Below are 27,840 nucleotides of genomic sequence, written 5' to 3'. Positions count from 1 at the left end.
CAGATCCGTTTTATGCAAATGCCAACGTCCCGCAACTGAATACCACACTTAGCTGCACGAAATAGCTGTAAATGACTGGCATTTCAATATTATAATTGAGCCACAAGTAATTTTGGTAATGATGATATGGTGTAATTGGGACTGCTAAGCGTTGCTCCAGATAAGACGCGAAGGTCATGTGCAATACTAATGGAACGTCGATAAAAGAAACAGAGTTAATGAAAATTGCGTTAAAATTATAAGGGTTTTTGCAAACTCATTTTCTGCCGAAATGAGCAGTCTCTGAAATGTGTTCGTGTGTTTTCATACTGGTTGGGTTTTACTGATTAGAGCCAGGTCTGCAATACTTGTGCTGCTGGGAGTCTGAAGGAGCTATTGTCAAGCTGCAGGTTCCGCCCAGGGGAAGTTCTTTCAGAACCTCTACTTTACCTTTTCATTAACACAAAAACTATCTTCACAAAATGTTGCATAGAGCTTTCCAGCACCAGCATACAATACGGGAGTCCACATAATTCACACACCATGTGCAGTGGGATTACTAGCCATGCACCACCACAGCGGAATACCATGTCCAGCTACATTCAGCTGACCCTGGCCATGGGTTGCTGCCAGAAAGGGAAAGCCACTCTGAATGATATGATATGTGATATGGCATTTATAACACGCCTATACACAAGTGTTTCAAGGTGTGATGAGGCAAGGGAGGGGAAACAGAGGGAGGACAAAGCCAACGATCTTACTAGGCCCTGTGACATTGAGATTGCGCAAGTGCAGGGGTAAGTAGAGGGGAAAAGTGCCAGGGGCAGGGGAGTAAGGGTGAGTGCCATACAAGGGATCAAAATCAAGTAGTGCAGTCAGCAGGTGGTAAGTGCAAGGGTTAAGTGCAGACAGCAGGTGTCCAATAGGTGCAGTTAAGGGGACTTTTTGCCGCTACAGACCCAAGTGCATGGATTGCCGGAGGACGTGTGGGTGTGCAACTGGGTGGGCAGGGACCTGGCCCTGATTTCAGAGGGTAGCCAGGTGACCAGTGCAATATCAGACAGGAGATCAGCAGGGGAGAGGAAGAGAGAAGGAAGAAGCGAAGAGGAAGGTCTTGAGGTGCCTCTGGAACAGGAGATGGTTCTGCTCAAGCTTCAGAGAGGCAGAGAGGCTGTTCCAGAGGGAGGCACCAGTCAAAGAAAGAGATCTACCCCCAACTCGTTGCTTGGAGAATATAAAAAGCTATTCTACCGGCTGAAACGTGAGCCCCTATAGCAAAGGTCTGCAACCTTTGGCTCTTGAGACATTATGGACTACAACTCTCATCAGCCTAAGTCAACATAGTCAATGGTGAGGGCTCATCAGAGTCGTAGTTCAAAACACTAGGAGCGACACATGTTGCAAACCCCTGCCCCAGAGGAATTTACAGAAAATACATTGAAAGGACAGGGATGTTGGAATTTTGAATGCAAGTTCCTCGCGCTTACTTAGAAAACCACATTGAAAAGGTGCATTGCACACTGAAACATAGAATGTAAGTATATTACTTACTTTAAGAAAGCCACTATGAAAATATATATTGCATGTTGGAAATAGCAGTGAGAGTTCCTCGGGTGAACTGGCAACAACCTATTGAGAAGAAAGAGCACATGCCAGAGTTGGAAGTCAGAACTCATAGTGACAGAGAAAGAGATATTCAAGAAATGCAGTACATGCTGTAATTGGGGGGGAGTCGCATTCCTAAATAAACGGAAAAGGAGACATGGCAAGTCTAGAGTGTATGCTGGAACTTAATCACCCATATCAAAAACATCTTGGGAAAGTCAACCTGAATGATAGCTCAACCCGGACTCAACAAATGACATCTCTGGCCATCTAACGTAATGTCTGTCTTAAATAAACCTGTTGAAACGTTCACTGCTCCAGCCACATTGTCCAGTATGTTCTTTTCTAATCCAACTGGCCTTGTAAGTGGGACACAAGCGGAGCAGGCTGAGAGGTCCAAGCCGCGGCGCCAACTAGATAATCACGAGCCACACTGAAGGCCTCATCCTGAGGACTACCAAATTCATATTGCAAGCCTCTCCCTCTACCAGCGACTCTGAAAGGATGTAAGGTGCCACCCGGCAACAATTGTCACCTCGCAGGACAGTACTACAAAGGATCCATGCGTTACACATTTCCATCCCAGCTAAGTTGCTTACACCAAGATCTGGCCTTACATTAGGAAACGTCATCCAATTAATGCCGTCAAGGAAAAAAAAAGGGGGGGCATCCTGTTACACAATTTTGGAGATTGTCCTTTTGTGATGTAGAGCAGCAATACTGCAGCACAACTGATCTGTGGGCAGATATGCTGCCCCACTTTGGAAAAGATAGACGCTCTGAAATCATCGGACAGGGAACCCAGAGGATTTGGCTCTGCACACTCCTATGAGGAAAGCATGCAGAGTAACTGTCTCTTCTTCACAGAGAGGCAAGGACTTTTTCATAGGGTGTTTACCGGACACCAAAGGTAATGGGAATCTTTGAAGGCAATAGTTGATTCCAAATCCTGTCCACAAATTAGTAGTGAAAGTAGCCCATACGCATCTCCTGGCCACATATCTGGAGGTCACAAAGACACAATAACGTACACTAAATTGTAAGTTCTGATGATGTGGGGATCTACAGAATAATAATGCAATATTGTCATACTCCCAAGATTAATCACATTCCAAGGCCCAAGGGATGTCCCAACGGTGCCTTTGCCTCCTATGCCTGTCATCACTTTTCCATCCAAGACAATTACCATGAAAGTGAGCAGTCTACTCGAAACTAAGACAATTACCATGAAAGTGAGCAGTCTACTCGAAACTAAGACAATTACCATGAAAGTGAGCAGTCTACTCGAAACTAAGAGTGGCTTCTGAAACATCCACATCACACTGAATTGTGCAGTGCCCAGAACACCTTGAGAGTCCTTATTTAAAACTTAACTTTGTTTGTTTTTATCTCTGGAAAAATTGACAGATCAATGTATTCTTCGTATTTCCTGTGTCAAGTCTGAAATGAAGGCACTGTTAAGGATTAACACCCTATACACATCTTTATTTCATCCATAGAGCGGTTGCCTGTTGTGAGTTTCAACAAAACACTCAAACATCTCACCAGGAAGGTTATTGACCAAGACTGAAGGAATGTGGATGCGTGTTACCATGTGCCCTATTTGCCATTAGAAAGATACCTCACACAGGAAGGGTCCCTGAGATGTGTTGGATATGATCCAAGAGGAGTGACCATGAGAATTCGGTGTCCAGTGATATGGTCGCTGCCAAACATCCTGTGGATTCCATTTGGGGAAACAGCATATTCCTTCCTTTGTACATCAATAGGTACAGGAGATCACCACTTTCAAAGGTACTTAGTTTGTGTTCCTGTCATACCATGTTTTCTGTCTTTCATGAGGGTTTTTATCTGCAGAAGGTTTTGGACTAGCCTCATGCGTTATCTTGTGTTTTGCCTGTAGCTAGCTTAACTTATCAAGTTTTCCAACCGGAATGGTACAAGAAGCGTTAACTAACCTATGTGAGCCAGTACAAATCTTGGACGTTTAAGCAAGAAGATAGCCCTGTAGATTTCTGAAAATTAAGAAGATCAGGATTAGGTATAGGCTCTTCTGAGGGAAGGGGTCCCTCCAAACTCCTGAAAATCTGAAAGAAACTGAAGGAAACAAATTGCAAATCCTCCTTAATAAGTTCTCTGACAATCCCTTCTGAGTCAAAATCAACTGTGTACTCAGAGCACCTCCAAGGAAAACAGTATGTAAAAGGCCCAACATGCTACCAGAGCTTGTAGATCAGTTCTCCAGGATAAAGGGGAAGAAATGTTGACTATGAAATTAATAGAACGATAGTTTTGTCAGAGGGCTTCTTCCATTGTACAGGTTCAATATCAGCTTCACAAAAGTTAACTGCATCTCGGAGTTCGATGCCACCTGTGTTCTGCATAAATGAATTGATTTAGTGAATGGTCCATCTCTTATTGCATCACAGAGAATATGCTGGGGCATACCTTCATGATATGGGACCAATGCAGGATAAGCACCTGAGACAACTAAGACTGGAATGTTCCAGTATTAGAGACACTGATCTGGCAGCCCATCTGGTGAAGTGTACACTTAGAAAACCTGCAGTCAAATGCCCGTGGGATGTGAGTCATAGAGGTCCAGACCGTCCAGAGCATCACACAGCCTGGACAAATATCTCAGGTCATCCTCTAGCTCATCAGCTTCTCCAGATGTATGTGTCTATTCTTAATCAGAGCGAGCCCCTTAATGGACGTGAAGGCCAATAGTAAATCCGACCCTGTAAGATGGAATGACTTGGCCAAGAAGGCTTTTCCAGGATTCAAAGAATTTGTAATGAAATGCATCACTATTAGTAACCAAGTATCCCAACCAGCCTCTTACCCCGAATTCAGGTGCATCAAAGGCAACTTGGGAAGATGTTTAAAAATGGGAGCGAGCATGAAGAAAAGCATGTTGTTTATGAGCAGGAAACGCTATTCGTGATTAGTGAGATAGTCCATCATTGAACAGCAGACTTTGGCTATCAATTGAGAGGTGGGTGCTGTGTGTTATATTATGGCTGGATGAGACTCCACTCTCATCAAGAATCATGAAGGACCAAGATATGAGCACCAAAGCACTAAGGTGGTTTTTCGGATTGCAGTCCTTTCACATGAGCATCCTCCGTGGAAGTGGGTGAAAACATCTCAATGTGGTTTCCTCTCCTGCTGCCCCACTCCATTTGACAAGCAGTAGGAGATAAGTTGTGCCGAGCTCCTTCTAACAACGGAGTGAAATCTCATGTCCCAAGTCACTTAAGCGTCAACCCAGCAAAAATAATAAATGGACTAGGCAGGTCCTTTTCATCTAAGGCCATCACCAAATGGAATGAGCTGCCTATGAACTTAAGAACTGAAGCAAATTACTCATGCTTCAGGAAGAAACTGAAGACCCTTCACTTTAAATAAAGATACTCCACCAAAATGCTCAAAACCCGAAAACGAACCTCCTCTTCGTCGTCCCGTCACTAAGCCCTTTGTCACGTTTTAAGGCACTCTGATGCCTGCGGCCTGCAGCGCAATATAAACATGTAAATAAAAATAAAATAAATAAATAAAAGTCTGTTCATAAGGGTGTGAGTCAGCTGACCCAAGCAACGGGCCTGTGGCTGAAAAAGAAAGCCCCACTGAAAAGCCAGCTTGAATTGAATGTTTGAGTTCAAAACGCATGTTGTGAAAAACACATTGAAAATATGTTTATCCCTGTTCAATTAATATAGGGCAGCAGTGTTTTGATGGCATGCGTGAACACTACTGCGCTGTTGGGTGACAGAAAACAAAAGGCTCGGAAGTGAGCCCTATACGGACTGTGCTTTCAATTGGACCGTATCTGAACCGATGCCAGTGAAAGGCAGCGGTGTGGATGTTAATGGCCACTCAGTTTTGACGTTAACAGAACGAACAGACGCAGAGCGTTCCTCTTTCTTGTGCCTCATTGCACTGCATAATCGATTCAAACGCCGCTTTCGTCATAGCGTCAGTGACTGCGACTCCATTTTCCTTGATGAATTGGCGGAGCTGTCAATCCATCCTGCGCTGCTGACGTCGACAGTCCTGTGAGGGGAATGTAAATCTCTGCCTTGGTGGACCAGAACACAAGCCTGTGACAGATCTAGCAAATATACACTCCTTTGACTTCAACCAAAAAGTACATAGCCCAATTCGTACAGCAGTCCAGGTCTTAGATTTAAACACAATGAAACAATTCAAGCAATAGAATAAAACCTCAAGCGGGGGGAGTTAGCTCATTAATTACTCTGAAGTTCTTGAACATCAACCGATCTTCCCAACTCTGTCTGACTCCAGACAGCTTAACAAATAAAACACGGCAAATTTACTAAGAACGCTGTTCACATCTGTTTTATGTCTTTAACCCAAAGGAACGATAAAGCACGGCTAATTTACTAAGAGCTCTATTCAAATCTGCTTTATGTCTTTAACCCAAAGGAACTATTGCAATTGTTCCACTGCCAGATAACTAAAACATTTCAGAAGATGGCGCCCCACAGATGTGAGAAGCTGGAAAAGTGAAGAAGACACCAAGTAAATTAAAACTGAACCCACCCAGATGAAAAGGTCAGGCCGAAATATGGAACTAAAACGGTGTGCCTCTCAAAATGAGACATAGGGCGTCATTACAAGTATGTCGGTCCAGAAATAGCGTTGCCGGTATATCCGTACCTGCACCTTTTTCCGGACCGGTGTAGTCCGAGTTGCGATGCCCGTATTACCAGCATCCTCAGGGATCCGCAGCGCCCGGTAACAACGTTGCCGGTTTCTGCAGTGACACGCGGCAGCCGTGCCAGTGATACCCGCATGGCGTAAGTAAGGTTACATTCAGAGGTGCACGGTAACGCAACCACCGGCATGGACATGGCGGTAATAACGTGAAAATGATGCCAGAAACATCAGCATCACGGACCAGGCGTTAAGTGGATCCTGGTGTGTCCAAACATGCCACAGGTGCACACAATTAGCACAGGTGGGGCCAATGGGCTGTGCAAGAGCACAAAAGGACCACTCCCACAGCCCTTCCAAAACCACAATGTTACCATTAGCACTAGCAGTACTGGAGCTGGAGGACATGCCTGCAGAGCTACAGACGGAAGAGACAGTGACACGGAGGCACATGAGGAGAAAGAGGGCCATCATGGCCGAGCAAATCCCCAATGTGCAGCGGGTTGTATCCCGCGGGCAGCCAACAATCCCTTGCCTAAGGGTCACCCCATTCAATCTCACCCCTGCTCAGATCCACACCCTGTACCGGCTAGACAGGGACACCATCACCACTATAGTGGACCTGATACATGATGACCTGGTGAGCCTGATTAATATCCGGACAGCCACCCTCCCCTTGCTTAAGGTAGTGTCTGTGCTACACTTCCTAGCCACAGGCACATATCAGCACACAGTAGGGCAGCTGCATGGAATCTCCCAACCCTGTTTCTCCCATGTCCTCTTCCAGGTGCTAGATGCACTTCTGTCTCACGTATGTGACCCCATCCGCTTACCACAAACTGCAGAGGAGGTGAATGCAACTAAAATAGCATTCCATGCACTTGCAGGCATGCCTATTGTAATTGGTGCGGTCGACTGCACACATGTGGAGCTGGTGGTCAGGCATGCTGTGGAGGTAGTGTACCACAACAGGAAGCTGTACCATTCCCTCAACATATAGATGGTGTGTAATGCCCACCAACTAATCACACATTGCTGTGAAGATTCCCTGGCTCTACACATGACTCCATGGTGATGCGCAACTCCACGCTGCCCCGCTAAATGGCACGACATGCTGGACTTTGTACCTCGTTGCTGGGTGAGTTTAACTACAAGACAATGTGGACTGTTGAATTGGGAGGGGGCAGTAATCAACACAGCCAACCTGGCCGCTAACTACAAGACAATGTGGACTGTTGAATTTGGGGGGGGGCAGTAATCAGCACAGCCAACTTGGCTGCTAGGTGAGTCTAACTACAAGGCCATGTGGAGTGTCGAAATAGGCACAGCATGAGATGCATTACCAGCGGATGTGCACACTGCATGCAACAATACATCATTACTCCAACTGCAATATTCTGTAACCTTTACCAAACATCTGTGAAAGTGCACAGTGGCTGGATAAGTCATCAAAAGGCAAAGGTAGATGAGGAATAAGACCAAGGTACCTTACTACACGCAACCTGCACATTAACAACACACATAGAACGGGAACGGGACATGACCATACACAGCGTTGTGAGTGCATGACATTCGCTAGTGTGTAGGTGTAATTGAAGGTGCAACACAGTGGTAGCATGCCAAAGTGCAAGGCCTTGACAGCCATGTCTCAATGCATGTGAAACATACAGTGCATACACAACTACATGTAATTTTGGTCAGCATAAAACTGAAACCACATGTACCAGAATGCACCACACCATAGCGACCATAAATGACTAGCAAAATCAAAATGAAGTAACAACACAAGTCATGCTGCTCAGCCTGAGATTTCAGTAGCTGCTGCACTGAATTATTTATTGAATGCACACACATTTCACAGGTACCCTGCCTGTTAGTTCCCTTCTCATGTCTCCTTAAGGGACACCTTCAAGTAGAATGCGTTTAGACCAGATTGTGAGAAATGGAAATGCCTCTACTACCGATAATACATGATTCTAAATTTGCGGGCTCACCCAATTCAGCGTTTATCATACATGAATACACTCACCCACCAGTATTGCTATTATGTCGCCCTTAACCCCTCACACATACAATCGAAAGATGTCCTTGTCAAATGGGTTACGAAATTTAAGGATCGCTAGATGAAGGATTGCAAATAGAAATTGCATTCCATGAATACCACTAAATCACAAATGCTAATCATGTAAATGTCAAAAGTACCATTGTACAGGGACACTCACCTTCATTTGTAACACATTAATGGATTTTACATCAATTCGTGTCAGTCGTACGGACATCGCAGAGGTCAAGTTGACTGTGAATGGTCCATGTGAAAGCAACTGCACTACTGCCCCCCACACGCATCCTGTCTAAATTCCCTTGTGGTACACTGAAAAGAAGATATGCTATGTAAATTTATTATTGCCTGTGCATGTTAGTCTTCTCAAATGGACACCATACAGCCTGTAGTAACATGAAATTGCAAAGAAATTGACATGTGCACTTTCTCTTGCTCCCGTGCAGGTGATGCCGGGTATCCCCTGATGCCATGGCTCAAGGCCCCCATCAGGCAACCCCACAACAGGCACGAACAGGCTTACATGCATGAACAGGCTTACAACCATGCCCATGTAGCACTTGCTGCACCACTGAGCAGATGTTTGTCCTGTTGAAGTCCAGGTTCTGCTGCCTCAGCAGATCTGGGGGAGCCCTCATGTAACGGCCAGAAAAGATGGGCAAAATTGTGCTGGTATGTGCCATGTTGCACAACATGTGCATCCGGGGCAACGTCCTCCTGCCCCCCGACATGGACATGCGGCCACCAGAGGCTGAGGATGAGGATGATGATGAGGAGGATAATGCACAGCACCACAAGGGCAATGATGGCCGTGCCACACAGCGAGAACTAATTCACCAGTACATTTTAGCAAATATAACAGACACAGCACTGGACATCAAGCACATTGGGCACTGGACATGGTTCACACTGGGCACTGGACACTGTACATGAATAAATGCACTCCCACTGAAAGAGAAATGTCCAGTCAGGTTATTTTGCTACACCAGATGTATTGTGATAACATTAACTATGTTCAATAGTGAATGTCCTTACCTACCACTACCATCCCGTCCTACTATCTCCACACCCCCTCCCCAACTATCCTTGCCCACACCCCCTCCCCAACTATACCTCCCCACAGCCCCTGCCCAACTATCCCCACACCCCCTCCCAAACTATCCCACACACCCTCCCCAACTATCCCTCCCCACACACCCTCCTGCTATCGGCGCAATTGACTGCTTTGCCGGGAACTAGTGGGTGTTGTGCTAGAGGATGGCCCCAGTGGCGTTGTTATGTGCCGTTGTTCGGCAATTGCCTGGACCAACACAGCTATTGACTTCACAAGGGATGAGATGCTGCCATTGCCCTCCCTCATACACCATGCCAGATGGTACACTCCCTCTGTGGCTCTGCCCAGCATGCGTGCAGTGTTCCTGGCAGTGTCCTACATTGTCTGCCATATGAGCTGCGCCTCAGAAAGGTATTGCTGCACCATTGTGTGCATTGCTTACTGACGTTCCTCCATCCTTGAGAGGCGCCCCTCAATGTCACATACGTTAGGTAGTGGTGGTTGTTGTATGGGTTGTGGGCTCCGAGGGACCTAGGGACTAAATCCAGCAGCATTCCCATAGCTCTGGTCACTGGGTGTGTTCTCAATTCCACCATCGTCCACAATGTTGTCCACTCCACCCCCTTGTGGAAGGGGAGCAGGTTCTTCCTGATGGCAGGGGGCTGGGCCACTGGGGCCTCCTGCTGGCCAGGGGGCTGGGCCGCTGGTGCCTCCTGCTAGTGGGGGTGCTGGGCCGCCAGTGCCTTGTGCTGGCAGACCGGCTGGGATGCAGGTGGTGATGGCTGCTCCTGTCTGCTAGTGTTACGCTTACCTGGTCTGTGCAGAGGTGTTGGGGCATGGTTGCAGCCCTCCCGGGGGTGAGGTCGCTCGGGCCCGACTTCACCCTTTCGCTTATGTGGTGACTGGTGGTAATAGGTGATGCTGCTCGGGACTGCTCCTGTTGATTAGTTTTGGCGAGCACTCCGTCCTGCTGTTTCTGGCAGGGGCGCTTGTGTGATCTGGACCGAGTTCCTTCACTGTTCCCTTGCATGTGGTAGTCCAGTCCTGCTGTAACTAAGCCACTATACTTCAGGTAGGTGTTCCTGTTTGCCTTTGTCTTTCCTTGTCTGTTTTTGTTGTATTATAAAGTTTGTTGTCTTGTATTGCTGTCCGTTCCACTTTTGATGTTTGCTCTTTTGCTTTCTTCCCTTGCAGGTGATTTTGCCGGACCGGCAGAAGCTGCAAAGCTCGAGGCAGCAGCCGGAGGGAATGGGGAACGAAGCTGCAGTGGTACAGTAGCTGGTAAGTTGTTAACTAGGGGGCGCGCAGGGTTGAAATGTGGCACAGCCCTAGGGCAGTTCTAATCTTGTCTTTCTTCTTCACAGGGTCCGAGTTTGTGGATGCGGAGTGCGGTGCTACGACATCGGGATCAAAATCACTGGATGTCAGGAGATGAGTCTGCAGATGAACCGATGAAGCGCCGGTTTCCTGCAGGTATATAGGAGAATGCCTGGTTTCAAAGTGCATAGTAACACAAAGCACTGGCCTTAAGGATGGAGCAGCTTATATAGCTGAGCTTCTGAAGCCACGCCCACAAGGTTCAGCCTGCCTGACACACCCTGCCACACCCGATGAGTCAGCACATGAAGACCAGGCCTAGGGAGCCACAACCGATGAGTCTGCACATGAGGATGTGCTCTGGAATAAAGGCTTTCAGCTCCTGGAAAGTTCTTGTAAAATAAAAGCACTCCTGCACTGAAATAAAGTAAAAGCACTCCTGCACTGAAATAAAGTGTTCCTGCTCACATCTCTATATGAGCCTGGCACCAAAGGCACCAGGACTGAGTCCAGCCAGGGCCCCTGTGTTTATGGGTCCCAAAGGGACATAAGTGAGTCAAGTGACCCATTGCCTCCATCACTAGATGGTGTGGTGTTTGTGTTCTGGGGCCTTTGGTCATGACAGCTGGCAAATGTGCTGGTATCCTGACAGGAGGTGGTGGTTGTCCTGCAGCGGGGCCATGCCCTGGTGCCCCTGGATATGGTCGGCTATTCACCATAACTGTCAGATGATGTGCCTCTAGGGGACAGTAAGGCAGGGCATCAGTGATGGGTGTGGATCCATCAGACAGACATCAATGCTAGTACTTTCAAATGTATGTGCATTGTCATGGACATGGTGGAGGGCATGGCATGGTGCACACATGCATGTTTTGGGGAGGCAGTGTGGGTGCATGTGTGGTGTCGGGACATGGTGTGAGCAGTGTCTGTTGCCTCGGGTACTGGTGTTTACCTGTTTGGGTGTTAGGGGGGTGCCACACAAGCTCTGTGACATGTGTCTGATTGTGAAACATATGTGTTTCACATGTAACTACTGCCTATGGCGGTTGCTGTGTTGATGGTGATTTAGCAGGATGGGACATCGTGGGTGGGACAAGTGTGCCGCATGTGTCATTGATGTGCACATCTTGTCATATGCTGGTTGTGGGGGAACGTGACACTGAGGTGACTGTGTGAAAGGGGAGTGAGGTACTAGCTAGTAAATATTGTAGGGTTAAATGATCATAAGATTTCAAAGCAGTCAAACAAAATTAGTTCGGAGAATTTCAGGTGCAAAAGGGGAAAATGCCTCAAGGATACTTGAGACAAAAAAGTACTATACAAAACAAAACCGAATGTTACCACACTGTAGCTCTATAATACACTCCATAGGGGACATAGAGTCCCAGTGGTATATCAGTGGTCTCTATTCTGGGTTACCCAAGATGGGAAAACCCACATGTAGACCAGTGTGTTTCACAGTTTCTTTCTATGTGGAATCAGAACATTCTATTAAAGCATGTAATAAGACAATGCAAGGTCTTCAATCCTGTTCATATCCAATAGTATAATGTTTCAAAGTAATTCCAATTCAATAATGTTTTTGTGAAAAAGTTATATCTTTATCTCACAAGTATTAGAGACACTGATACAGACCATAGTAAGATTGTAGATACATAGAGTTCTAGATATAAAATCATAATGTTCATGACACTTATTTGTTCAAATGTGTATCACAACATATCAAAACATAGGCAGTGTCAAAAACTGAAGACTTGTGTTTACAACATTCACACAAGGGAAATGGTTATACACCAATAAGCTCAAAATTCATCCAAAATAGCTCCTCTCAGCTTGTATTGTAGCCAATGTGTTTCAGATTTATAATGATCCATCTTCAGGGCAAGTGAGCAATAGGTTCCTATGAAGCATAGTGTTTTGCTTGTAGATACCTTCAGACCCTGTCAATGGTGGTATGAGAAGGGTCATGCCCAGCTGTGACGGTAGTAATTGTAGCAGCCGGGCTGTGACAACAAGGTAGTCATGTAGGTACACGATTTGCGAAGAGACGCAGTGGGGAATCGAGCCGACCGCACCTTAGCTGAGGTGACTTTGGCCATGTGGTAACATGGCGGCGACAACAGCAGTAGTGCATTGTCTGGTGGATGTGTGTCTGAGTGCATGCAGATGGAATTTAGTGGGTGCAATACAGGGTTGCAACCTGTGTGATGTGTGAGGGGTGTATGGGTGAGGGTTGCAGGCAAGTACAATGTGCATGTGCGCAACGAGGTTGACAGTGGGTTGAATGCCAGCAGGGCCTCGGGTTCAACATACTTGACATATTGGCCCATCCATTTTCATTGGGGTTACAAGGTGTGTGATGTGACTTTGGCCTTATGGGAACTCACCGGCACAATTGGATAACGCATCTCCAGCCTCTACATCTTCGACTCCCTCTATCGCCTCCATGTGCATGATACTGCTGCACGTTTCCTCCCATGCTTGCAGTTTAATAGGGGATGGTGGTCCCCCTCCTGTGGCTGTGACCTGGCTGCGCTGTGCGGCATGGAGGGTGCCCAACCGTTGATTCCGGCAGCAGTGCTACACGGACACGGTAGCACCGGCATGCCGGTATTTTTCTTTTTTTTACTGGAAATCTCGTAATGAGGCCCATAGACACGATTCGCTTCATAATAGGAAGTAGTGGACATTACATGGGTAGTGAGAGGGCAATCAATACACTTTGCCAGCAAACTGAAAAGCACCCAACCAGACAATGAAGATATTCAACTTTTTTTAAAGATCATACCCAACCAGAAGATCAAGAGAAACCGCCCCTAGCACAACCACTTAAACATTAACATCTTAGCATTGGTCCATTTCGAAATCACTATGATTGCGGGAGTGCATTACAAGAAAAACAGACCATAAATCCTCATTACAAACTTGGCGGCAAGTGTAAAATGTGGCGGTAATGGTATTACTGCAACTTTTACTAGACTACCGGATTAGGGGTTCCAGAAAATGGGCACAAATTCCATGGGGGGAATCAGCACCGGCAGAATTGCCACCGAAAACCAGCGTAATTAGCTGTCAGAATTTAAACCAGCATGAAAAACAGTAATTCCACTGTATTACAAGTTGATATAGTGACAAATGACTGCCACAGTTACCTCCACCCAAAAGGTTGAGGCAATTGCAAACAGGTGATGCAAATGATGGCACACATTCCACAAACACACTTCCTCACAGCTTGCTGCCACTAGCTTTTGCAAACTTGGTGATCCAAAACCTCCTGCTCTACACACCTCAGAGCACAAGCAGCAGAAAGACAGAGAAGACGTCATGCAAAGAGAATGACCATTCCCCGGGTTAAGCCATCACCCTGGACACTAACTGATGGGCAGCTTATTACACTATACTACTTCAACAGGGAGGCCAAAGCAGAGCTTCTCACCCTGCTACAGGATGACATTGAAAGCAGTATAAACATCACCACAGCAATACCACTACTGCTGAAACGTGTGTCAGTGATGCACTGTCTTGCCAAAGGGCACTCCAGCACACTATGGGCATCCTACTTGTCATGTTGCAGCCCACGTTTTTCCATTGCGCTTGGCCTGATGTGACGTGCTCATTCAGCATGCACCCCAGCACATCTGCCTGCCCACCACTCCAGCACAGGTCAATGCAACAAAGGCACGCTTTTACACATATCTTCACTTCCCTGACATCGTCGCAGCTCTGGACTGCACGCATGTTACATTGGTGGCGCACAGTCATCAGAAGAGGTTTATAGGAACAGGAAACAACAACATTCCCTAAATGTACAAGTGACCTGTGATGCAGACCTCACTATCACACACTGCTGTGCCCGCTTCCCAGTTATCAGCCATGTTACAATGGTCCTGCAAAACAGTACAGTGCCTGCCTTTATGGAGACACACAGAGGGAAACAGGCCTAAATCCTGGGTATGTACAAGCGACATCACGCAACAGATGCATACTTAACAAGTTAATTTTGTCCCAGCGATGGGGGGCGACACCTATTTGATGTCGATTTCATGAATGCTCCATTACAGCCCTGCGCATGAAGCATCTGCCCTCTAAAGCTACCCATAAGAAGCACCACCCCACCGGACAAGGTCCTGCAGGCCTATGCCATAGCATGACAGAAATTCATGATCCCAAATGTAGTAAGATATTTATTAAGAGTGAACTACAGGTACCACAACTCCTAGGGAAACCATACCTGCACAGGCAACAACACAGTTTTCAGGTGCACATTGCCAGCACAACACTGACAGGTAGTGATGGCATGTACGCTGCAAACCATGAATGTAATTTTCCAAGAGCAGGAACGCTACCACAAAGTTGACATATGCCCATCAGAGCACATGAATGAGAGCCCCATACAGGACTTCCACAGACAACATGTTTCATTACAAATCTAATTGCTGTGTATGACTGTTACATCTGGTGGTTCAGTGATGTGTTAAATGGGGGATTCCCCACGTGTCATTGCCCATTTCCCCACGTGAAACATCAAATAATGTGGGGATGGACAATCATAGTGATTCCAAATGTGCCCTAAATTGTTCGATATGTCATGACCAAATGTCACACTTGCTCATATTTCTTCGACCAACACCTATGGCCATTTTGCATTTGCACATGACTTGGATATCCTCAGTTCCTGTGGTTGATGACAACTGCCCAGAACCCATGCACAGAACAGGAGGAGGCCTACAATGAGGTAATATAAGGACCATGCTCTGCATAGAGCATATATTTAGCCTACTAAAAGGGTATTTCTGGTGTCTCCATCATACCTGAGGTGCCTTTGTGTACAAGCCAGAAAAGATAGGCAAAATAGTTCTGGTGTGTGCCATGCTGCACAATATGTACATTAGATGATATGCCCTCTTCCCCCGGGTGTCGACCTGGCTCCCCCAAAAGATGATGGCACGCTTGTCGGCGCCCACTTGCCACTATGCAGTGACCATAGAAAAGGCAGGACGGACGTCTTCTGCACCAAGAAATGACTAACAATGTATTTTGTGCACATTTGCATATATCACATATTAAATATGCCTCACCCACTAGCAAATGACTGCCCTCGCAGCTGTTCAAGTGTAAATATGAGTTATTTTGTATGCAAAAATAACCCCCATGCCCTCTCATCTCCTTCAATGCCTGACACCTATGCCCTCCTACATCCCTTGTGCCTGGTATGAGTGTCACATATATTATAGTCTTATTTCCATGCAATCTTGGGCATGGAGGTTTCTCTATCTGTGCATGAGGAACATTCCTTATGGAGCGCCGACATGGGGGGCTGCCAGTGAGCAATCTGTGGGGTGACAGAAGTGGAAGGTTCAGACTCCCGGCCCTGGATATGTTGTAAAGTGAGGAGCAGAGCACTCGCCATGGTTTCTGTACCTGCAGAAATTGCCTCTGTTAGCTCCCTCGCCTTGTGGCCCACTACTTGCCCCTTGCAATTCTGTCTTCTATATGCTCCTGGCATTGCTCAATCGTGTTGACCCTCTTCCATATGCCAAGGAAAGCTGTAACACACTCTCAAAGGTTTATACATGGCTGGAGCTCTCACTAGGGGACCTGCCCCCCCCCCCGACCACCTGCATGCACTGCTCCAATCCCATCTTCATCCTTCCCTGAGTCAGAGTCTGGATGCTGGTAGCATTGTATCGATGGTACAGGTGGGGTGCGTGGTTGCCTGTGTCACCTCATGGGTGGCCATGGTGGTATCAGAGTCATCACGTGTCTCCACAGGGGCAGATAAAGTAGTGGCCTGGGCAGCAGATGCAGTTGTGGCATTGACAGCTATGATAACATTGGCATCCACATCAATGTTGGTGGGGTCCGTAGCCACACTTGGTGTGATGGTGGCAGTGCGGCTGGTTTACGCATCTGCCATGCTTATGCTGCTTGTGCCAGTTTGTTTTCTCCTGGTGTCTTCCTGCATGGGCCATGACTGCAGGGTTTAGGGGTGGAGGCACAGGGGGCTGCAGATGTGCCCTCAGAGGTACTCAGCCTGGCTTTGTCTCCCTGCGTGGACACTTCGGACAGTGTTCCTGATGGGTGATGAATGATATGCAGACAGTCCTCATGTGGACAGGTACATGGCATTGCAAAAAATGTGCACACTATGATGGATGCTGACAAAAGCTCATGGGTTTATGGTGGACCATGTACTGGAGAATGATATGATATGGCATTTATAAAGCGCCTATACACAAGTGTTTCAGGGCGCGACGAGTCAAGGGAGGGGGAATAGAGGGAAGACAGAGACAACAATCTTACTAGGCCAGGTGACACTGAGATCGCGCACATGCAGGGGAGGAGGGAAAGTGCAGGGGGCTGGGAGGAGGGGGCAGTGCAGTACATAGGATCAACAGTAACAAAAAAATTGAATAAATAAAACAATAGGTAAAAAGTGCATCCAGCTTATGGCAAATTCTAGGGTGAATGCAGACATCAAGTGTCAGGAGCTGGTGGGGACTGTAGGAATACAGACACAGCCCCAGTGCAGGGGTTGCCAGGGAGGCAGTGCAGGTGTGTAGCTGGTGGGGGAGGGGACCTGGGCCCGGGATCAGAGGGTAGCCAGGTGACCAGTGCAGTTTCAGTCAGGAGTTCAGGAGGGAAGAGGAGGTGAGAAAGCAGAAGCAAAGAGGAAGGTCTTAAGGTCCTTCAAGAACCGAACATGGTTCTCTTCAAGTTTCAGGGATGCAGGGAGGCTGTTCGAGAGGGAGGCCCCAGCCGAAGAAAGAGATCTAAAACCAACTTGTTGTTTGGAGAAGCAACTGACCCTGAGGGAGTTGGAGGCGGATAAGCGAAGAGCTCGAGAAGGAAGATATTTAGGAAGAGAGAGTTGAAGGTATGGAGGCCCCAGAAGGCCTTGTGGACAATGCAGAGGGTTTTGAACTTTATCCTTGCAGCCACTGGGAGCCAGTGCAGAGATTTCATTTCAGTCCTGGAGAGATACTATCCCTGGGCTTGAGGCCAAGGACAAGTCTCACAGTCCTGTTCTGGATGACTTGCAGAAGGCGGAGAGTAGAAGCAGGCAGATTAAGAAAGAGGCTGTTGGAGTAATCCAGCCTAGAGAGAACCAGAGCTCTGGAGACAGTGAGCTCCTGGGGGAAGGAGAGGAAATAAAGAATACCTCTTAGGAAGTGCAGCTGGTATTGTAACTTCTTAGAGACGTCAGAGATGTGAGGAGAGAAGGAAAGTTTGGAGTCGAAAGATGACCCTGAGGTTTTAAGCATCACAGTAGGGAGACCGAAGAGGGCCAAGAGATGCCGGACAGAGAGCGATAGGAAAGGAGGGAGCAGGTGTGCCGATGAGGATAATCTCAGTCTTACTGGCATTCAGGCAGAGATCATTGGCATACTCCTGGATAGCAGACAAACAGTCAGAAATGAGAGAAGGCGAAGAGGTGGCAGAAGGGAGCCTGAAAATGAGCTGAGTATCGTCCGCATAGCACTGAAAGTTTGGGCAGAAGGCGACAATGCAGTGGGCAAGAAGTCCCAGGTATTGGTTGAACAGCCAGGGAGAGAGGTTAGACCCCTGGGGAACACCACAGATAGAGATAGAGATAAAGGAAAAGAAGGACCCAAGCTGGACCTTGGAGGGTCGATCAGAGAGGAAAGAGGTCAGCCAAGCCAGGGCCTGATCGGTGATTCCCAGGTTATCACAGAGACGGTTGCGCATGTCAAAGGCAGAAGAGAGATCAAGTAAGATGAGGACACAGGGGGTATTGGAGTCAAGGTTTGAGAGCAGGTCTTCACGGATGTTCAGGAAAGCAGTTTCCATGCTTCTGGCATCTCTGAGGCCAGATTGATGGTCATGGAGACAGCCAACCGATTCACTGTGAAGATTAAGCTGGGAGATGGACAGCTTTTCCATGAGTTTGCCCAGGAAAGGAGTGATGGAGATTGGGTGGTAGTTAGCAGAGCAGGAGGGGTCAGCTGAGGGTTTCTTAAGAAGAGGGGGCACAAGGAGGTGCTTCAGGGGGGAAGGGAAGACTCCTGTGGAGAAGGAGTGGTTTCAGAAGTCAGCCAAAGTAGGCGTCAGGATGTCAATATGGTCCTTGATGGTTTTAGAGGAACAGGGGAGAACTTGTTTTGATGAGACTTTCATAGATCAGACTTGTCTAGAAACCTCGTCTGGGGAGAACAGGGGAAAGGTAGAGAAGGTGGGAGGAGGGGTGGCCACAGAAGGGCCAGAGGAAGCATGGGGAGTAGAGGGAGGGGGAGAGGAAGAGAGAGAGGACAGGATGTCCTGAGTTTTAGAGATGAAATGAGAAGCCAGGGACATGCAGAGGGCCTAGGAGGGGACATGAGAGGTAGAGACTGCAGCAGGATTGGCCAGCTCCTTGCACATTTTAAAGAGTTCGGCCGACAGGGGAAAGGTAGAAAAGGGGGGAGGAATAGGAGGAGTGTAGTGTATTATTGCAGGATATGGCCTCTGAGGCACACACACCTTGCAGGATATGAGGGTTGATTTTCCTGTGGTGTGTTTTTAGATTTAAAGTCTCATTTATGGATTGCTTAGTGGGGTCAGCAGGGGACAGAGGCAGGGTAGTTTTGACAGGTAGCATATGTTGGCCCTGCAAGATCTGACTAGGGTGAGGTGATATGCAGACTTTTCCCACCATAAATACAGGCCCTCGTTGACAGATGGCTTAATCAGATGGCATTTACATATGTCAGGCCAGTCGTTGTTGTGGGTGTTTCTTAAGTCAGTTAATTGGCTTTTGGGTGTTTCAGGGATGGATATAGGCACAGGGGGTTTCTGTTGTCGCATGGCCATGGCCTGGCTGATGGGCGTATCTACTGAATGCATGGGGTCACATGTCCATATATGAAATGGTAAGTTTCTATTTTCAGTCATGTCGACAAGGTGTCCCAACTGAATTTGCAGATGCATGTTGTTGTCATGCCATTGATCACATTGCTGTTTGGTAGGCCTGGAGATTGTGCCCATCTGATTACACAGCAGCCACATGTGTTGGCTGGGGAGTCAGATCATGCATTGTCATTGGAGAGGTGACTTTCATACTCACCAGCCTTAGGCTGACTGGATTCCCCCGCTACAGCTCCTCCTATTCCCTTGATGCTTGCCATGTGGTGGATGCTGCTTGCCTTTTTCTCCCATGGCATGAGGCTGAGTGGCTCCACTGTGCTGCCTCCTGTGACAGCTGTCTCCCACTGGTGGATGGACAACAGCCTGTAGGCCCTGGCCTTAAGGTCATGTCATCTCTTCCTGAAGTCATTGTTGTCCGGGGTACAGTGCCAATTGTCACCTTATCCCTTATGTTACTGCAGAGCCTGCATTTTGCATTGGTTTGCCCTGAACAACTCCTCTGCATGGCTCACACCCTCATCTGCAAGGACCTGCAGCTCCGCCTCACAAAACCTTGGCATACACCGCTGCATTTTTGGCACTTTCCCCCTGTCTTTATCCTGGGACATTTTTTGGCACTTGTTTTTTCCTCGGATGTCAACAGGAAATGGTTGATTCAGGATGGACTGTATTTTTTAAAATGCCCATTGCTGAATTTCCCATTTGCAGCATGACGTTTTCCTGCTCAGCGCTAAAACCGTCAGTGGAATTACTGCCCGGTAATTCCTACAATTTTCTAGTGGAAACAGTCATTCTGATGAAAATTGGAGGAATTACCATTCATTGTTGCTCTATGGCGGTAATTCCACCAGCGATGGTTAGTGCACGCACCCATCAACTTGTAATGTAGCGGAAATTCTGCCAGTTAGCAGGTCTAGTTTTCAAATATTTACATGGTCTTGACTTCGTCTATTTTGCTAAAAAAAAAATCAAACATACTGCATGGCTAGAGCACTTTGCTGCAGAGGAAACATGGTTTGAAAATCCAACGTTGCAAAAATTCAACCCTGGACAGAAAAGCGTTTAGGGTAGACACTCTTTAATGTTTGAATAGTCTGTAAACTAAAACTCAACAGGTTTATGCTTTAATAGCGTTGAGTTAAAACAGTATACAATCAATACATTACATTATGAGTTCTCCTTGGTTGCTTATCCGGCATTGTGACATACTTTATTTGGATGTGCACCTTGTAAATGCTGTAAATGAATCAATGTGTCATGTTTTCATAGATTCTCCAGGGCTCTTTGTTTTGCTTTTAATGTAGCTAAGTGGCATGTAAAGCAGCTCGGTTTAAATGATCTCTAGGCAGGTTTAATGGGCTTAATGCGAGAAACATAATCTAAGGTGATCCAGATTCAGTTATCAAGTGCATTAGTATCTAGATTAGGGACAAAGAGTATGTTGTCTTTGGGGGTGCGATAATGCCATGAGAGGCAGGAGGTCCTACTTAATGCTGATAGATTTATGAGTTCTATGATTGTCATCAGAGGATGTAGGTGGGATTTAGAAGGAGGGCTAGATGTGTTAAGGATTTCAAGCAGGCGACGCACACCTTAGTCTCGGCCCAGTATGCAAGCGCATGACTGAACTGCTTATTTATTTATATATAGATTCAATATTGAGATGGTACACCACTCATATCACACCCCCTTTTTAAATACCCCAGGTCACAATGGACCATGAACCAGGCTGGTTGATAAAATGTAATACTTATTTATTAATTTTAAAATTCAAAAGGAATCATATAATTTTTAATATGGGGCAGCAATCACCAATGGGGTGATAAGAACAATAGGAATATAAACAATGCACTTAGTTTAACCTTCTATTGATACCACTACAAAACACCAGGGAATAGGAGCACTTTTTGATTTTAGGTAAGATAGCACTTGAGTTAGAATTTCCCCCTGCAATGTTCCCTCAATCAATTCTAAGTGGATAAACAGAAGCAGCAGGTAATCAGGAATGACAAATGGAAAACAGAAGTGAAATCCGACCTTCCCTCCCCAAACAAGAGAGAAAAACGGATTTTAAACCCTGGCAATGCTAAAAATGACACTTGGAAATGGATGAATAAAACAATGAATGTGTATAAAACTCATGAAACAAAAACAGTTCTTTACTGGAGCAACACTGGAAAGATACTAGCAATCACAAGCGATGCATTGAGCAGAAGCATACCATTCGAAATGGAATGAAAGTTTGAAAACAGTTTATAATCAAAATGACACGTTGGAAATTTAGTAAACTTTTGCAATTCCCGCCTGAATTTACCAAAATGTTTTTTAATAAAAACGTGTGAAATATTGTAAATCGTAATGCAGTATTTGTATTGGGGTATAGCTATGGATCATAGGTACAATATTACAATATGGAAGTCAAATTAGGTCTCTAGCTGGTAAATTGAGTAAGTTCTGCAAGATCTAGTGAGGTGCATTTTGAGAAAATGAAGGCGTGAAAAAGGAAAAGAAATCAGTTTTGACAATAACTGTTTTACTCTACACTAGAGCATTCAGGCTAGACTACCAGATTGAGACACAGTAAGCTCCAGGGTTGACTCGCGAATTCACCCCTAGCACCCTGGCGGAACCAGTCCGATCACTCGAAAGAGGACTAAAGGCTTATGATTTCACAAGACAAAATTATTGAAGAAGTTGGTGCTAGCACAAGAAATCAAAGGCATGGTTTCAAGATTGATTTTTGACAATATTAAAAGTTATCAGGATAAGGATAGGATGACTTAGAGAGTGAAACTAAGGACAATGCAAAGCAAGGTATACTACGGTTTTCTGTGGTTCCTATTTATACTCACAGTCCACTTTTTAGTTCGGATTTTGGACAGTCAGTGGTTCTGGTCACCACACGGATCTGGTCTAACAAATGACAGCCGGACAAAACCAGCAAGACAGGATCAGCTGGGAAGGGACTGGATACCAAAGGAGAGTTCTTCTGGACTGGCAATTCTGGTTACTGGATACTATAGGTCATCAGGGTAGCAGGATGGCAGCAGCATGCAGTGAGTGGTAGCAAGCCAAGATGGATTAGGATGCCAAAAGTACCACAGTTTCTCCTGGTTACTGGGGGATTAGTGGGTTTTAATATTGTAGGGTAGGCCTTGATGGAGCAGGATCAGCAATGTTTGGGTTTTGCAGTGGGCCCTGGAATAGGATCAGCAATGCTTGGCCTTTGCAATGGAGTCTGGAGTCTGAAAGATGAAACAGGAGCAGGAACGCAGCACAGGAAATAAGGAATCAGTGTGTCTAAGGTCTTGTCAGGGACCCTTATTTATAATGCAAAATGACATCATCAAGGTAGAGGCTGGGCAGGGTTAACTACGACCGCCCTAAACTACTTTGATTGGCCAGGGGAGCTAGTCTCCGCCTCGTTCTCAGTTGGTTGGACTTCTGAGGGAATGATGTCAGATTTATGAGGTCAGGTTACAATATCCAAACACTCCCACATTTACTTTACTTAAAATCCAATTTTGCCAAAAACATATATCTCTTCACTTGCAATCTCTTGGGAAATTATACACACAGGTTACATGTTATGTGCAGCCCAGGCTAGTCAAATCCTCAGGTCTGTGCGACCTTGTTTCACCTTTCTGATACATTTTGGTAATTTTACACATTAAAGATTTGGCCTAAAATTCCACAATTTTATACGCAAATGTGAATTGTCCCCAGGAATGTATGTACAACATTTTATGTTTGCCACATTAATACTTTCCTTGAAATCTGTCATATTTCGTAACTTCTGACCTCCATGCGGCAATGAGTTCTACCAAGTTTTAAAAGATAGCCCACAAAATTAGATTTAAAACTGCAGACTTTTAAAATGTTTGCTAATTCTTGCTGCAGAAATAAAGTCTTTAAAGTTTCTTTACAACATAGTCTTTGTAACCACAAGTCAGTCCCTTTGTTACTACAGCCTGTTTTTTTTTCTTCCTCCAACTGCAAGCAGCTGTCATTGCCTTCCAGGCAAGGGGTTTTTCAAGTCTTAATTGAAGGTTTTATTTGACAGGTGAGTGTCCCAGGACTGCTATTTTCCCAGCCTCAAGCACAGACGAATGTCTGATGAGCGTGCGAACTTTCATCGTCCTGGCCCATACAAAGTTCTTCAAGCTGGCAATTCACACCTACGTGTCGTGGATTTAGGGTGTATCTCCCTTCCTTTGGGAACTTTCATGGCTGGCAACTGGAATGACAGGTTTTTATGAGAATTTTTGAAATCCATCCCATATGTTTTAAACTGTTTAATTTCTTACTTTGGGTCGTAAATTACACAAACCTGTGAAAGAAGATAGCCTATGTGTGTATTATCACCACTAACATGATCCCTTTAACTTGCTTAGTAAGCAGGCTTTCATCAACAATTTAGTTTTAAACAGGCCCATTTTTTCTCTTCCGTCAGCACAGCCCATTTTTCCACATGTGTTAAAAACTGCTAGCATTTCTTTCTTTAATTCGGTTTGCAGCTCCTCAGATTGCCACTTTCTTTGCAGCAGTCATGAATTCCTTGCAACAGGAGTTTTATCCAAAGTATAGATACATTTACACTTGACCTGGCTCAAACAGTTAAAGTCTCTTTGAACTGCTGCGCCGCGATACATTTTGGCAAGAAATAAAGGCGTGTTCCTGTGCGAGTGAAAAGAAAGTTGCTTGTTGATTTCTTTAAAATCTACTTTGACAGGACCTGTCATTCAGGAATTATGCCTGTTTTTTCTGAGGCACAATGAATTATCCTGGGCCTTGCAGGGCCATTTCCATCACAGTGGTTTCAGAATACACAGATGGAAATAGCATAACACTGCATTTTGAAAGGGTGAAAAGGGTTTCCTGTTGAAGGGGATTTTGGGTTTTGCAGCGATGCAGTGCTGCCTGTTCACTTGATTCCATATATGTTTCAGAACACACTGGAATACTTTTTCAGTGTGTCCCCTTGTTCCATTTTGCCTGAAGCGTGCTAGGCAGGCTGGTGCAGCCATTTTTTTTTGTTGCTGCAAAATTCAGTTTTGAGGTCCTGGTGCGCACAGGAGCCAGGCCGCCAGGTTGCTGTTTCTTGCGCAATCGCAGCTTGGTGATGTGGTGCCATGCCGTTGAGTGGGTCAATATATCCCACGGATGGGGGTCTGGAGAATAACTGAAGCAAGTGGAGTGATTATCAGTTTGAGATGTATGGGTCCAAAAATGTTGTAGGGTGTTTGACCTTCTATGTGGGTCAGACCTGACTTCAGCAGGTGTAGGTCCATAGGCTGCAGGCTCTGTAGCAGTATATTTGAATGGGTATTGTAAGGGCATTCCAGACACACATTACAGACTCCCATGAAGATGTGGTTATGGTGGGAAGACAAACACAAAGAGTTGCCACTGTATGTTACATAATGAGTTAAAATCATGGAGACCACCTCCTGGAAAGCGACTACAAGACAACTTTGGGGCACCCTGCACCTGGAGCCACAGTAGCTCAGTGGGGCACCTTGCACCGAGTTGCATTATCAGTGAGGACCAGGATGGGCCCCTTCTAGTGACAAAGTGGTCATGAATAAGTAGCGCCACTCAAATTATCAGCAGACTCTCATACGTTCACAAAGTTGAAATTTCAATCGAAGAATGTAATGGGAACGGCTATAATTTAGAGAAGACATGCCCGTAGAAGAGGCATGTGTTGCAAATAAAGCTATTCTTCACAGGACACAGAGTTAAGCATTTCTTCTGTTTCAGGCATAGAGACTTTATGGACAACTTAGCCTATGTTCATTTCATTGAACCAAGACATAATTAGATCCTACAAAACCTCTTATGTTTTGCTATTTCATATGCAGATTTGATTTCCGTAGCTAGTTAAATGAAGCCAAGCAAAATGTTGGTTCAGTGTGCATTTCAGCAGTATTCAATATCAGCTTTCTTTAGTTTTATCATAAAGGTCAAGTGGAGATACTGTTTAAATCTGTATTTCAGCATCCAAACATTGGACTGGTGGGGGTCAAAGAAGGCGGTCAATGGCCACTTAAGTTATACAGTGTTATCTGTACCTTTTCCTGTTTATACTCACTCCTGCCATGCACAGTAAGCGTCAAGCTGTCGAATTGCAATCTAATTTACAAGCCTATGCCACCCAAAGAGAAACAGCATGGGAATGAAGACCATCTGCCTAGCAGGTGCTCTGGGTGTCGAGAATCTGACGATACAGAGGGCATCATGACCAGAGACCACATGATACATTATTTTTGTAATCTTAGAATCTTTGCACCCTTCCTAAACACACAACACTTGATTCCCTGGCCATAAGGGTACATCGTACATCCCTCCCTAACCCAAATAAACCCAGATCAGTGGTTGCAGCAGTTGCCAGGACAAGAGTGACACAGGTAGTGAGAGGTTCAGTTGTGGCACTCCAATACATATATGTGAAGAGTAGTGTTGCAGATCAGAGTTCCTGGAAGCAGCGTACATTTCAGGCAGTCACATGTGTTCCTCATAAATAGGCAAGCAAGGAATGGGGTAGGTCGGGTTGGACAACTCTAGTGTGATTGGTCTCCAGCACAGGTGTCGCTATTGTAGGGCTCACAGATATTTCTGACATTTTTTAAAACATTTTATTCAGTCAATCAACACTACTTTTTTCAGGTTGACCCATACAATCGCATACACTCATTACAATCCTTTAAACATTACAAAACTGCAAATTGATAAAACAATTGAAGAAACACAAAATAAAACATGCTTGACGTTTACTCCCCAGCTGACATACAATAACATAAAACAACAATAGACTTAATATCAATAGAATACATTGCATAAAAATACAACAGAAAACAGCAGCAGTACATCATTACTAATGTTGTTGATAAACAGATTCAATTAAATAAGCACTTCATAAGGCTCATTTCTTCTCAGTCGCCAATAAAGTTTCGAAAATGGAACCGGCCCCAATAAAGAGGAGTCATCTTGACAATGGAAACAGAAGGACAGCGCCTGCTCAACAGATCAAATAGTATTGTTTTTAAACGAGGGGATTAGCCATTTACTTCTTAAAGTTGAGTAAAAAGGAAAACGATTAAGAAGTGGCATGTGTATTCACTGGTAGACTGGCAACAGACACATTTGCCACTTGTCCATCTACAGGTGAATTCTTTTATTTTGTATCAGCTGCGTTATTTTCTTATGAGAATTGTGTTGTGTGGTCTCAGAGTGCCGACCTTTCCCTTAGATATTCTTGGTGCCTGCAAAAAATTCAAGGGTGGAGTGTTCAGAAAAGCGGTAACACCTATGAAAACCAGTGGCGTCTCTAGAGGAGGGACTGGGGGGGGGCAGGGTCCCCCCTGTAAAACCCTGTGCCCCCCCTTGCGCCCCCATACCTAAGACTAGCAGTGACCATGTTGTCCCACTACTTTTGTCTGTGCCCCCCCTACTTTTGTCTTTGGCCCCCTCTGTGCCTCTCCTAAATTTGATTCCTGGCGACGCCACTGATGAAAACATATTTTCATTTTTTAATGTGTGTTTCCATTGGAAACGTCCAGCTATAGGTCCACTTAGTAGTGGACATAGAGGTTGCTATATATATTTATGTTGCCCAGTAAGCCATTGTTTTTAAGCTCTGTCTGAAAACTGAAACGCATTGTCCATTTCTAATTGTTCATTTCAAAGGAGAATCTAAAGCTAGGTTAAGTAGCTTGAGAGATCAGAGGAATTGGCCGTAGGATTTTTAGAAATGTTGTTACAATAACATCCAATCTGGAATTACGCTTTTAATGACTGAATGAGGTATTCTTAAGAGGGAATGATTGTGTAGAACACTTTCCCATATTCTTATGTAAATCAGTCCTCCTTTTCCTTTTTTGTTAGCTGGTCAGGAGCAACACCATTGGCCAACCCATAAAACCAACAACCCTCTGTATTTTGTTAAAATATGCCCTGCTCATTATTCTAGATACCAGTGTGACATTAGTAGATACATTACTTAATAAATACCTTATGCACACGATGAATCAAAAGCCAAAGTCATTTGAGCCAGTGTGAGAAAATCAGTATAGGTGGGCAAGACATTTGTGAAGATATATTTCGTTTTTTATTCAACTGTTAAAGGTTTTAGTGTAGTGTGGTGAAAAAAGAAGTTGAAACTGAAGGAAAGATTATGCACATCAACTGTTTATGCACCAGTGCTGCCTTCACTGACCTCAATGCATGAGGTGTGGTCAGTTATTGTTTGCAATTACCAGTGCTGCATATGAGAAAATTG

The sequence above is a fragment of the Ambystoma mexicanum genome, chromosome 6q (genome assembly GCF_040938575.1).
Source record: "Ambystoma mexicanum isolate Mex_15411 chromosome 6q, UKY_AmexF1_1, whole genome shotgun sequence".
Lineage (NCBI taxonomy): Eukaryota > Metazoa > Chordata > Amphibia > Caudata > Ambystomatidae > Ambystoma > Ambystoma mexicanum.
The sequence above is the reverse complement of the archived record's forward strand: the minus strand, read 5'-3'. Positions refer to the sequence as shown.